This window comes from Physeter macrocephalus, chromosome 6 (assembly GCF_002837175.3).
Source record: "Physeter macrocephalus isolate SW-GA chromosome 6, ASM283717v5, whole genome shotgun sequence".
In the NCBI taxonomy this organism is placed as follows: domain Eukaryota; kingdom Metazoa; phylum Chordata; class Mammalia; order Artiodactyla; family Physeteridae; genus Physeter; species Physeter macrocephalus.
In genome coordinates, this window is record NC_041219.1 from 63934790 (window position 1) to 63947078 (window position 12289).

Consider the following 12289-nt stretch of genomic DNA (forward strand, 5'->3'; position numbering starts at 1 on the left):
TATTTCTAGTGAATCATTACCCTTAGAATTGATAAGCTTTTCCGTGTTGGTATCTTAATATCAGACAGAATATTACCTCTATCCTGTTCCTCTCTGAAAGCAAGACAATCTTTATATAATGTGCCTGTCCTTAGCCCTTTTTCTCCCCTGAAAATGAAATAACCCTACTTTTTATCCATTTGTCTAAAGGTCTATTTTCCATTCTACTAACGTCATTATTGTGTTTTATAAGCTCTTTCAATTTTCTATAACACACACTACCTTGTCTGCTGTAGATGCTTAATAGATATTTGTTGAATGGAATTGAAACTATAGACCTCGAAGCTGAAATTAGTATTACAGTTAATATTTAACCAAAACAAGTTTCAGCTTTCAGAGAAGTGAAACATTTTGCTTTAGTAATAACTGAATTGCAATTTTTTTCACAAAACATTCATTCTTGCCATTTTTATGTTTCTACACAGCATTCATTTAGTATACATAGAAGTCAAATTAATTCTACTTTACAGAAAAATACAGCTTGGGCACACAGATTTTCAGCGCTTCTTTAAATCAGAATGCCATCTTTAACCTAGGAGCACCCCTGGTTGAACCAACCCTGAGTTTAATTTCTCTGTATAGAGATCTCTTTGGAATGGCTCTACTTGCTGTCATGGAGGACAGGATCTACATCTGGGGAAAGAAACCAGACTATCAATGAATCCAGGACAACATAAATTAATCCAAGATGGCATGTACAAGGGTAGAAAGCTCTCAAAACAGTTGCCAAAATTTTTCAATTATTATGTCAACATACATCCAGAGAAGTTATGTGCCATTAGTGGTGCTGTTTGCAAGGCTTTGAGCCAGTCATCCCATTAAGAATTTTAGGTTGCCAGCAGTTTCATGGTACTATGGTGGTACGTGATGACAGCTCACTTTGGCAGTTAACACAAATGTCAATCAAATCTGCACTAAGACGTCATTTTACAAGAGCTCGTTGGTCTGCATACAACTGCCGCTTCAACGAGCAACCAGTTGTAACTTCTAGTCTTGGTGAATCTACCTGGAACTCTGGAGAAACTTTAGGAGGATTTGATAAGCTTACATCATACAATCAGTTTTCCAACTTAAAAAGAAAAAAAAGGGGGGGGAGGGAGGAAGGAAGGAGTGAGGGAAAGAAACAAGAATGAGAAAGAAATAAGAATGAGATTCATAAAATAGATCTATGGTAATAGAATATCCATTCATTAATTTATTTAACAAATATATGCTGAGAAACTTCTAAGCACTGCTCAGATGCCAGACTTCTTATCGTAATAAACCCAAAAAGTTACGTTCATTTTCTGTTCACAAGGAGCTTATGATCTAGTGAAGGGAGAGATGGTCATAAGTGCTTTACAGAGCATTAAAATAGGGTAGTATGGTGCAGATGGCTTTGGAGTAAAAGCTTTCTCTGAGGAAGCAACGACAAGAGATCTGAATAACAAGAAAGGATCATCCATGAAAAGGCTGAGGAGGAGCACGTAGGCAGAAAGAACCAGGAGAAGTCAGATTATATGGGACTTGAGGGGCACGGAGTTGAGATTTTATTTTGAAATTGCACATTTGAAGCCATTTAGAGAATTTAACATAAATAATCTGACTTATATTTAAAATAAGCCTTCCAGTTGCTCAAGGTAGAAAGGATTTGGGGGTCAACAATAAAGGTAGGGAGACCAATTAAAGGATTATTTATCATTAGCCTTAAAAACAGCATTCTAATTAAAATAAGTGCTGTGGGAAATGATGGTAACTTTGACCGAAATGGTAGTAATGGAGATGGAGAAAACCGGGCAGAATTGAGGAGCTGTTTCGGAAGTTGTGTCCCCAGAATCTTCTGATGGGGTGAAACAGGAAATGAGAGAAAGAGAAATTGAGAATATCTCCTAGGCTTTGCTCTTGAGCAACTAGGGTGGTGGGTGGTACAATTTACTGAGATTGAAAGGACTAGAAAAACTAGAAGAGGAGGAAACTGGAGGAAAGCTGAGAGTCAAGGATTCTTCCTCAGACATAAAAAATCAAAAGGACATCCAAGTGCAGTTGTCAAGTAAAGAGACTAGTGATATATGTGTCTGGAGATCAGGGGAGAATTCTAGGCTGGAAACATAAATTTGGGGGTGTCTGGATAAGATCATCAAGTACTAAGTAGAAACAGAGGAGAGGAGCCCTGGGTCTAGCCAAGAAGAACCACTCTAGCATTTAGAGACTAAGCAGAGGAAGAGGAGTTAGCAAGAGAGACATGGAAGGAACAGCCAATAAAGTCAGAGAAAGGCGAACAACAGAATGTGTACACCACTATTGTCAAAGGTCTGCTTTATCCTGACCACCAACCTGCTCAGGCAGGTTCAAGATAAGGACTCAGATAACTTTAGTTCTGGAAGAGATTTGGAGATAATTTCGCACAATGTCCTCATTTGGGCAAGTTGAGACCTAGAGAAATCTGTTGAGCCTGGATCTAGAAACAGTACTTTTTAATCCATCTGCTGGCTTATGTCTTCCTGGATTTGGGGTGTATTTTTTTCTAAAAAACTTCATTTTTCTATGAACGCATTTAACAGAGCAGGAAGGAGCCTCATACCCTTTCCTGTGGCTTTCTCTTCCTGTTTGGGAATTTGAGCATTGTGAAATTGGCTTATTTCCCTAATCTCAGCCATGAAAGTTTTTATATAGATGAGAAATCTTTGAAACATAATTTGACTATAGACACAGATGTTAGGAATTGGGGGGATATTAGAATCTGCTCTCTTCTCTCCTCTCTCTCTCTCTCTCTCTCTCTCTCTCATGCACACTCACACATCAAATTTTAGTAGCTTACAAATAATTATATCCATTTTGATGAAATGTAATTTCTGACTATATAAAAGCCCAGCCATTACAAGGTACTGCCCTTCCTGGTCTCACTGTCAGTTGAGAAAATTTGTTTAATGCTTATGTTGAAGTCACTGAGTGTACAATTTTGGGAAATAGTTACTTGGATCTATGCAGTTCTCATTTTTGGTACGAATTGAGTTAAGTGTTGGGAGTCATGGCAAACTGAAGTCTAAAGTACCTCTCCCTAGCCACCCATCCCTTTCCTTGAATCCTCTCCCGGTAAGTGACTAACTTGTTATTTCCCTTATCTGCCATCAAAACAAACAAACAGGGCTTCCCTGGTGGCGCAGTGGTTGAGAGTCCGCCTGCCGATGCAGGGGACGCAGGTTCGTGCCCCGGTCCGGGAGGATCCCACATGCCGCGGAGCGGCTGGGCCCGTGAGCCATGGCCGCTGAGCCTGCGCGTCCGGAGCCTGTGCTCCGCAACGGGAGAGGCCACAACAGTGAGAGGCCCGCGTACCGCAAAAAATAAAACAAACAAACAAAAATGAGTTCAATAAGAAGGTGAATAAATTTGTGTCAAGGTAGCACAGAGAGAGGAAATGAAGATGAACGAATGAATGGATTGAAGCCAGGGAGGAAATGATAAAGGAAAGTGTGTATATCCTTTATTTATATACATTTATATTTAACATAATGTATATATATATAAACACACTTTACCCAGATAGTCTATTAATTTGGGTAATAATATGACTGTGATGGCTGACAAAAACTTACCAAGTACAACATGTATATACCACCAGTCAATTAGAAAGAAGATAATAAAATAACCAAGGTACTATCGTTTTTAAAAATTAACTTATCCTATCAGTCAACAAATCTTTATTTAACATTTATTATGTGCTTCCCACTAATCTAGGTGCTGAGGATACAGAAATGAACAAAGCTGACAGAAATTTCTCTCCTCCTTCTAGTGGAGAAAAAGAGACAATAAGCATAAATATATAGAGGTCAAATGGTGATAAGCGTTATGGAGAAAAATGAAGCAGGAAGAGTTCTGTGGTGCAGGTGGGGATGCAGATTTTGTAGGGATGGGGATAGAGTCAGTTTCACTGCGAAGGTGCTATTTCAGCCAAATCCTGAGGGAGCTGCGGATGCCGAGCAGGTAACTGGGAGGTGAGTCTGTGGGCAGAAGGAACCACAGATGCAAAGTTCAAGAAGCAGCCCTGAGCTTGGAAAGTTCAAGGAAGAGTTGAGAAGGCAGTGTCACTGACGTGGAATACAGACGAAGAAGAGTAACTCAGAAGGCAGCAAGGTAGCAAGGGAGCAGATCGTGCAGGGTTTAACCAGAGGGAGATGATGTTCCCCTGGATGGTTCAAGCAGAGGAGTAACATGACCTGACCAGTTCCAGGGATCACATGGTTGAGGGTAAAAGCAGGAGACCAGTTAGATAAGATGACCATTCATCCCAGTTGCTTCAGGTACCAGGTTAGATCTGTTATGGATCAGGTAAAAGCTAGTCATCTTCTTTAGCAATCCCTTTCCTCCCAAAAGGATTCCAACTGGACAGTTTTGATAACTTACATGGTCACCCTCCTCCTTAGGGTTAGGAGGCTATAGCGTCTATCCAGATACAACATTATACTTGCTTCCACCAGCGTGATGAAAAGTGATCAGATTCAAAATTTATTTTGAAGGTGGGGCTGAGAGAATCTACTGATAGATTTAGGTGTTGTCTATGAATGAATGAAAGAGGTCTAGGGAAATGACAAGTTCTGGGGTCTGAGAAATTGGAAGGACAAAGGTGCAATTTATTGAGTTGAGGAAGATTATGGGAGAGGCAGGTTTGGGGGGAAGGATCAGAAGTTCGGTTTGGGAATGTGTCAACATTTGAAGGTGTCTATTAAACAATAAAGAACAGTTACTGAGTAGGCAGTTGGAGAAAGGAGCTTGGGTTCTGGGGAGACTTCAGCACTGGAAATCTAAATATGAGGGTAGACAGAAAACAGACTTGATGAGGTTATCAGGGAACAAGTAATGAAAAAAGAATGCTACCCAAGAACTAAGCCCTAGGCACCCCAACTTTTAAAAGTGGAAGTGGTGAGGGAAAACCAGCAATGGAGCCTGAGAAAAAGTGGCCAGTGAAGTAAGAAGAAGCACATAAAATGTGATGTCCCAAGAGCCAAGCAAAGAAAGCACTTGACTGAATAGACAGTGATCAACATGTCAAGCTTGTTGATAAGTCAGACGACACATGAGAATTGATCACTGATCTTAGCAACCCAGAAGTCATTGGTGATTTGCAGAGAAGGCATTTGGGTGGAGTGGTGAGTGAGGAAAAAAAGACAACAAAAGCAGAAAAACTGAAGACAGCTGGAATTAAACTTTTGCGGAGGTAAGATACTGTAAAAAGGCGAGAAAATGGGCAGTAGCTGAGGATAAAAGGATCCAAGTTTGTATTTTGGTTTTGTTTTGTTTTTCCTTGCCTTTAAGTGGGTGGAAACAGTTTGTCATTGAGCTAATCAGAATGATTCAACAGAGCAGGGGAAACTGATGATGCAGGATAGTTAGAGGTGAGATTTGTTGGGGTAAGAAGTGAGATTTGTTGGTCCTTAAATGGGCCAAACGAGATGGAACCAAGGGTGCCATTGGAGGGGGTGGCCTTAGGGTGGGTGGATCTGTAGTAAGACGATAAATGACAGAGTCTATGGGCATTAAGGGGATGTATGAGTAGGAGGGATTGATGATGGAAGCTTGTGAAAGTTCTCATCTATTGACCTCTTATAAACACATGCAATTTCCTTAGGTCTGCAGAGGATCACAACTGCTGTGCTACTGTTCTTATACATTCCCGATGGCCAGCAGTCCCATGCAAGCATTTTTTTGTGGGTTAGGCTGCCAGGCATGTCACTGTTCCATGGCTCCATTCCTGGGCCCAAGACTAACCAATACCTGTCCTCAATATATGTCTCCCCCATTTCTCATTGCAGTGGTTTTCTGAGTGTCACTGCAATTTGCCAACTGCCCATGGCCATGCCACACAATTTCAGCACTTCCCTAAAATCATTTCTCCTGCCCACCATAAAGTGACTTGCATGTTTTGCTTGTGGCCCTTCGATATATTTAAAGAATCTGGATGTTGGACTAATATGGCAATGATCATGATGTCTGCCTCTGATTTAAATAAGCAAGTGCCCACTCTGGAAAAGTTGGTCTTCTGGGCAAAGGAACTTTCCAGAAGACCTCATCGTCCCCAGTTATATGGAAATTAATGGAAAATGCTCATATGTTTAGGGAGGAAGCTGGATGCAGGAAGCGGACCCTTACCTAGAGGTACTTGCCTTCACAGTCAAATTGTGTCACTTTAGAAAGATGACCCAGGCCCTCTGAATTTCAGCTGCCTCTTCTACAAAATGAGGGTCTGGACTAAATGATCTTTAATGTTTCTTCCAGTTTTAGGATTTAGTTCATAACTGAGTTCAGAGTAAAGGCAACAAGCCTGATGATACAGTAAGAGTAGCTACCTTTTTCTGAGAATTGTGCAATATCTAAGTCCTAACTAATAAAAACTCCAAACAAAAACACATATTCCTGGAATCAACAAAGGAGGAAGTCAGATATTTTGTTTTAAACTAAGTTAAAAGAGAGATTTCTCTGAAAAATTCTACTAATCTTTAGAAATTACTTGAGCTGGTAATACCATAACTTACCCAATGATTTGCAGAAAAGGATATTACACTTGCTATCATTAAGCTATAAAGAATTTATTTAAAATGTAATGCAAATGACTGGTATTTCTAATTCCTAAGAAATTTCTATGTTCTGTATATGAAAAGGGCCTAATTGTAATTTACTGCTAAATATTTGCCTGAATATTTTTATATTCCCCAATGTTATTTTAAATGTTCTAATTACTTATTAAGTGTACGGAGGAAAAGAATCTCCCAAAGTCAGTAAGAGAATAGGCCTAATACACTTCAGATCTAACAAAGGTGACTGTTGTTTAATATACATTTTCCTCTTCTTAATTTCATGGCATATCAATCTTAACTCACCCTTAGGGTTTTGGGGGTTTTTTTTTCTTTCAAAGAGTGCTCTCTTTTGCAGATGCTGTTTTTGACCAAGTTGAAGGTAATTTATGCAGCTTACACTGCTTAAGTCACAGATGTTTTCTTTGGCCAAGTTGAATGTACGTTCTGTGGCTTGAGATGAGGAAAATAAAAATCGATTTAAAAGACTTACTCTAATACAGATGTTAAAGACCAGCTTTTGTGTATGAAGAGGTTACTAACAAATTGCTGTCAGTCAGGCTGAGGATTAAAAATAGATTTTGCCATGTCAATCATTTTTTTACGATGTTTTTCTATTGAATTCTCCTTATCAATGTCACACATTTGTAAAACGACTCACCAAGTTTAAAGGTATGAAATACAAATGGAATAAAACCAGTAAGCTTTTATGGATTTAACCTTAGCCTCATTAACATAATTCTATCACCAGCTAAACTAATGGGTCACATTAAAATAAGAAACAATGTAATAACTGTCAGAGAAAGATGGATTTTAGGCAATAAATACATTCCGTTCTGCTCCAAGGCTGAATATTACACCTGACTCCCTTTGGAATTCCCAGGGAAAGGAAGAGCTTTGCTGCCAGAGCAGACAATGTGAATCAAATACTTGCTCATACTTCACCCAATGTCACCTTCACTCCCCGGAGATCCTGGGCAGCACCGTGAGCCTCTCATAGTATATCCTAAATTAAACGGTAGCGATAGCGGTACAGCTTTCCGTTCAGTCCATGTTCTATGCATAGTACTTGATTTTCTTAGAAAATTAGGTTGGATCCCCAACGCAAATAGGAGGGGCACTGAGGGGGAGAGAAGAGAAGGAAAGAGAGGACCAAATAGTTGAGTATAACATTTGCAATGATTAGCATATTTAAAGGCAAACAACCCTGTATCTATACAGGGTTGTTTTGTAAAAATAGTATGTCTATCTCCTTTCTTCATATCCATAGGTTCTCATATCAAATATCATGGATTCTGAAATTATTTTAAACAAAAGGACATCTGACATTATGGAGCAGGGGGAATTTTGAAGAAATTTTAAATGTCATTTAGGGAGATAGAAAATGATAACCAGAAGCTGTTCTGTAACTAATACGTACATGACTCTTTATATTATATAAAGTGTTTTGTATACATTGAATTAAGGCTCACTTACTCTTAACAAAATTTAAAAAGGCTTCATGTCTCTCTCCTTTATGAACTGGATGGAATTTGATATTTTGAGCAGTAAGGGACCATGTTAGTTTGCTAGGGCTGCCAAAACAAAATACCACAGGCCGTGGGGTTTAAACAACAGAAGTGTATTTTCTCACTTTCTGGAGGCTAGAAGTCCAAGATCAAGGTGTTGGCAGGTTTGGTTTCTTCTGAGGCCTCTCTCCTTGGCTTGCAGATGGCCACCTTCTAGCTGTGTCCTCACATGGTCCTTTCTCTGTACCCATTCATTCTTGGTGCCTCTTTGTATGCTTAAACATCCTCTTCTTACAAGAACACCAGCCAGATTCGATTAGGGCCCACCCTAATAGCTTCGTTTTAACATAATCACCACTTGAAAGGCCCTATCTCCAATCACAGTCACACTCTGAGGTGCTGGGCTTTAGGGCTTCCACGTGTGAATTTTAGGGAACACGATTCAGGCCATAACAGAGACACAGACCACTCAAGAGGCTTTTGTGTGTCAATGTATTCCCCACCATATGAAATTGTCTAAACAATCGTTAGCCATTCACCACTTTTAGTCTTGTTTCTAAGGATGGGGAACATAGACCTCTAAGCCATCCTAAGCTGTGAGGCTGAGCAGACCTTGCCTTCTCATGAGAAGAGAGAGACAGCAGAAGAGGGTCCCCTCTGACCAGTTTCTGCCAAGAATTTCCAGACTTCTCTACCAAACAGGAAGAAATGTTCTAACCCAGTACTATACAATTCACATATGGTGAGAGCCACAAATGTAATTTTAAATTTTCTAGTAGTTGCATTACAAAATAGTAGAAAGAAATAGGTGAAGTTGAGTTTAATATACTTTATTTAACCCAGTAAATCCAAAGTAGTATCACTCCAAAGTGTAATCAATGTAAAGAAATATTAATGAGATATTTTTATTCTTTCTTCACACTAAAGTCTTTGAAATCTAATCTGTATTTTACTCATGGAGCACCTCTCAATTCAGACCAGCCGCGTTTCAAGCGTTCGGTCGCCACATGTGGCTAGTAGCTACTGCGTTGCACAATATAATTCTAATATTTTAATACATTCCCTGGGGCAGATGTTGTCTTGAGTAGTGAAATTTAATTTAATTTAAATTTAATTTAATAAGCCCCTCCCAATCTAATTACACCTCCACTTATGAAATATTGTGATAACTTTATTTTCTTTGGAATAGCAGTGTGGAAATTCTCCCTAATATATCCAGGAAATATACCTATCAAAAGATCATAAGTCTTCAAGCAGGTGATATGTGAATGTTACTCATTAGCAACTGAATGAGCTGTGAGTCTGCATTCACAATGCAGAACTGAAATGCATTATGTCTTTCAGAAAAGAATGCAGAGATAATGGGTATAGTGATCTTGGAATAATCTATTGCCTCATATACCACCTGAGGGAAAAAAAATGTTACATGGCTGTTTGAGGTCCCAGATCCTTTGGAGATTTTCCTGAGGATCTACTTCTCACCTAGGTCCACATTCTCAGCCAGACTCAAAGAAATCCCTACTCCATTATCTAAATCATGTTTCTTGGGCCACTGAGAAAACTTCTAATTCACAACGGTCCTTGACCCTGCCACTGAGAGCTGATGACTTTTTACAAATATAATCACTACAAAAAGGCAGAGAATATCAAAACTCAATGCCTGTCTGGTCTTACCTGATGCTTGAATCCTAACGCCTCTGTTTAATGAATCTTGACTTATGTCTTAAGTCTGTCAATAGATAACATTTATTGAGTCCCTACACTTGCCTAGTTCAAAATAAAGATGAAATAATTTATAACACATGGCCGCCATTCTTAAAGAATCTAATAGGACCCAGTGGAATCAGAACTTCACTCACATAGGTCACACAGGAAATAGTTAAGGGCAATAGAAGGTGAGAGAAGGGATAAAGCATGAAGAGACAGTCATCAGATAAGGCTTCAAGGAGAAGGTAAGACTTTTTCTTTAAGACAATCAGAAGAGAAGAAAGAGTACACTGAGAGGAAATACATGAGTTGAGCTAGAGTAATACCTGTATGATGGTCAGTGCGAAGACTGGCTTTACGGGGCAGCATGTCTGCGCGGGAGAGATGGTGGCGAAGAGTAGCAGGTGGCCAGTGTACGTAGAATCTTTAACACTTGGCATATTTGGATTTGACACCATAGACGTTGATCACAATAGATCATTGTGCAGATAGGATCTAACAGGAGCAAAGCGGTGTTTTAAGACCTTTTAAATCATCACTGGCGAACAAAGAAAGAATCAAGTAAGAGGCAGGGAAAGGGAATAAGGGGCTGTTGTAATGAATGCTAAGTGTGATGGCAAAAGCCTGGATGTGCGATATAATAAAAGGAATAAATAAAAGGAAGAGATGAAAGGAAGTATTAAAAGATAATGCGATCTGAGACTAGAAGCAAGAGGAGAACTTCAAAGTTGTCAGCTTTGATAATTGAAATAATGACGCTGCTCAGGACAGAATCAGGGGTAGGTGGAAAGCAGAACCGATTTGAGGAAAGGCAAGGACTCCACATTCCATTTTAACCTTATGGAGTTGAGGTTAATAGTGAGATACTTGAGTAAGAACAGATGATAGGTGATGGGAACTCAGTACGTAAAAAGTTGGACCCAGAGCTTAGGATCTGGGCAATGTTCATATCAGATAACTAAACTGATTTTATCTACCCATCAGGAAAAAATATATAGATGTCCTAGGGATTCTAATCATAGTCCGAGAAACTCACTCCAAGGAGCAATTCCACAGTGTGTATCTTTTAAAGAGACATAGCCCAGGCTCAGCCTAACAGATCATCTATCTCTGCCCCAGACAACCTCACACTTGCTTCCAAAGATCCAAGTTCTGCAGGAGTCAGAGTCACTGGAGGACTTAGTCTCTGACTCATAATGCTATTAGCAGTGACAATTATGAAGGATGTAAGAAGTGGAAGTAGACTTCTGTGTTTCATCAACAGTCTTCATCATAGGGCAAGTGAGACGATACAATGTCTAGAGGAATGAACAATTCATTGCAAATGAGAAGGGAGCCCTGACATCTGTTGTGAGTTATACTTGCCCAAGACCAACTCATTTATTTCCTCCTTCAACTCTTGTGCCCAACTTTGTCAGGTTGCCTCTGGAAAGGAAAATGCTTCTTTTTCAGTTGGACACAAATTTAGGTTACTGCAATAGATCACGTCAAGAATGATTTTGACAAACTTCTTGGTTCTGGACATGATGATCATATTCCAGAAAGAAGGTCCAGACCTTCCCCCCGCAAAGACATATCACTTGTCAAAAGAGTGAAATGGCTTCTAGGGCTTTTTTGCTAAACACCAGGAGCTGTAGAACAGACTTGGAAGGGTGAGGTAGATAATGAAAAGAAATCCAAGTAACAAGCAAACAGTGTGGAGAGCTGTCAGGGACATGCTGATGGGCAGAGTACGCTATTATGTGAACCTGACAGCAAGATGTTTGTCCAAACGAGCAATGTCAGGAGATCTGACAGCAGGTAAGAGGGACTCTGGCTTAAGAACTTGGTTCAGGCATAGCACTTTGTGTACTGGAGGAATTTGAGAGAAGGGCAATGCCCAAAGGACACGGGTGCAAGGAGGGGACCAGGAGAGATTCAGCAACTGGGAACAAGACAGCAGACCACCTCCTAGAACTGGGAAACAGACAGGCATTGGTATCAAGCTTACAAGTCCAGTGACTCAGTTACTGGAAAGGCATATGAAAGGGCACAGATAGAATGGTTTACTTAACTAATGGATTAATTTATTGATCAAAATTAAATGTCTAAAAGAATAAGATAAAGAAATCAGTCCTCTAACATTTTATCAACCATCCAGTCCTCTTCCATCAATCCTCTTCCTTAAAAATCATATTATCTCTTTAGCTTTACCCCTCTTAATTTTGACTAAATTTTCAAGAAGCCATTCCTCTGGCTAAATTATTCCAAATAGTCTCCCGAGAAAGGAAGGCAGGTTTTTGGCTCAGCACCGGACTGAATCTCCCCATAAGAAGGGAGCACACCACTTTCATTTTTCTCAGTCTTTTCAGTACAGATTTTTGTTTCTCACCCAGAAAATTCGGTATCATATGGGCAGTGCTAACTCCAGTGTAGACACAAAAACTATTAATAGATTATGTCTATAATAAAGCTGAAGTAGAAAACAGAAGTGTTACAAAAAGAGAAGTA

General features: G+C 39.6%; 1 protein-coding gene across 1 annotated transcript in view; it reads left to right on the forward strand.

Annotated features, from left to right (window-relative positions):
* PTPRO (protein tyrosine phosphatase receptor type O) overlaps positions 1 to 12289 on the forward strand; it is a 234863-nt gene that overhangs the window by 175312 nt on the left and 47262 nt on the right. The gene's annotated exons all lie outside the window — the stretch shown is intronic.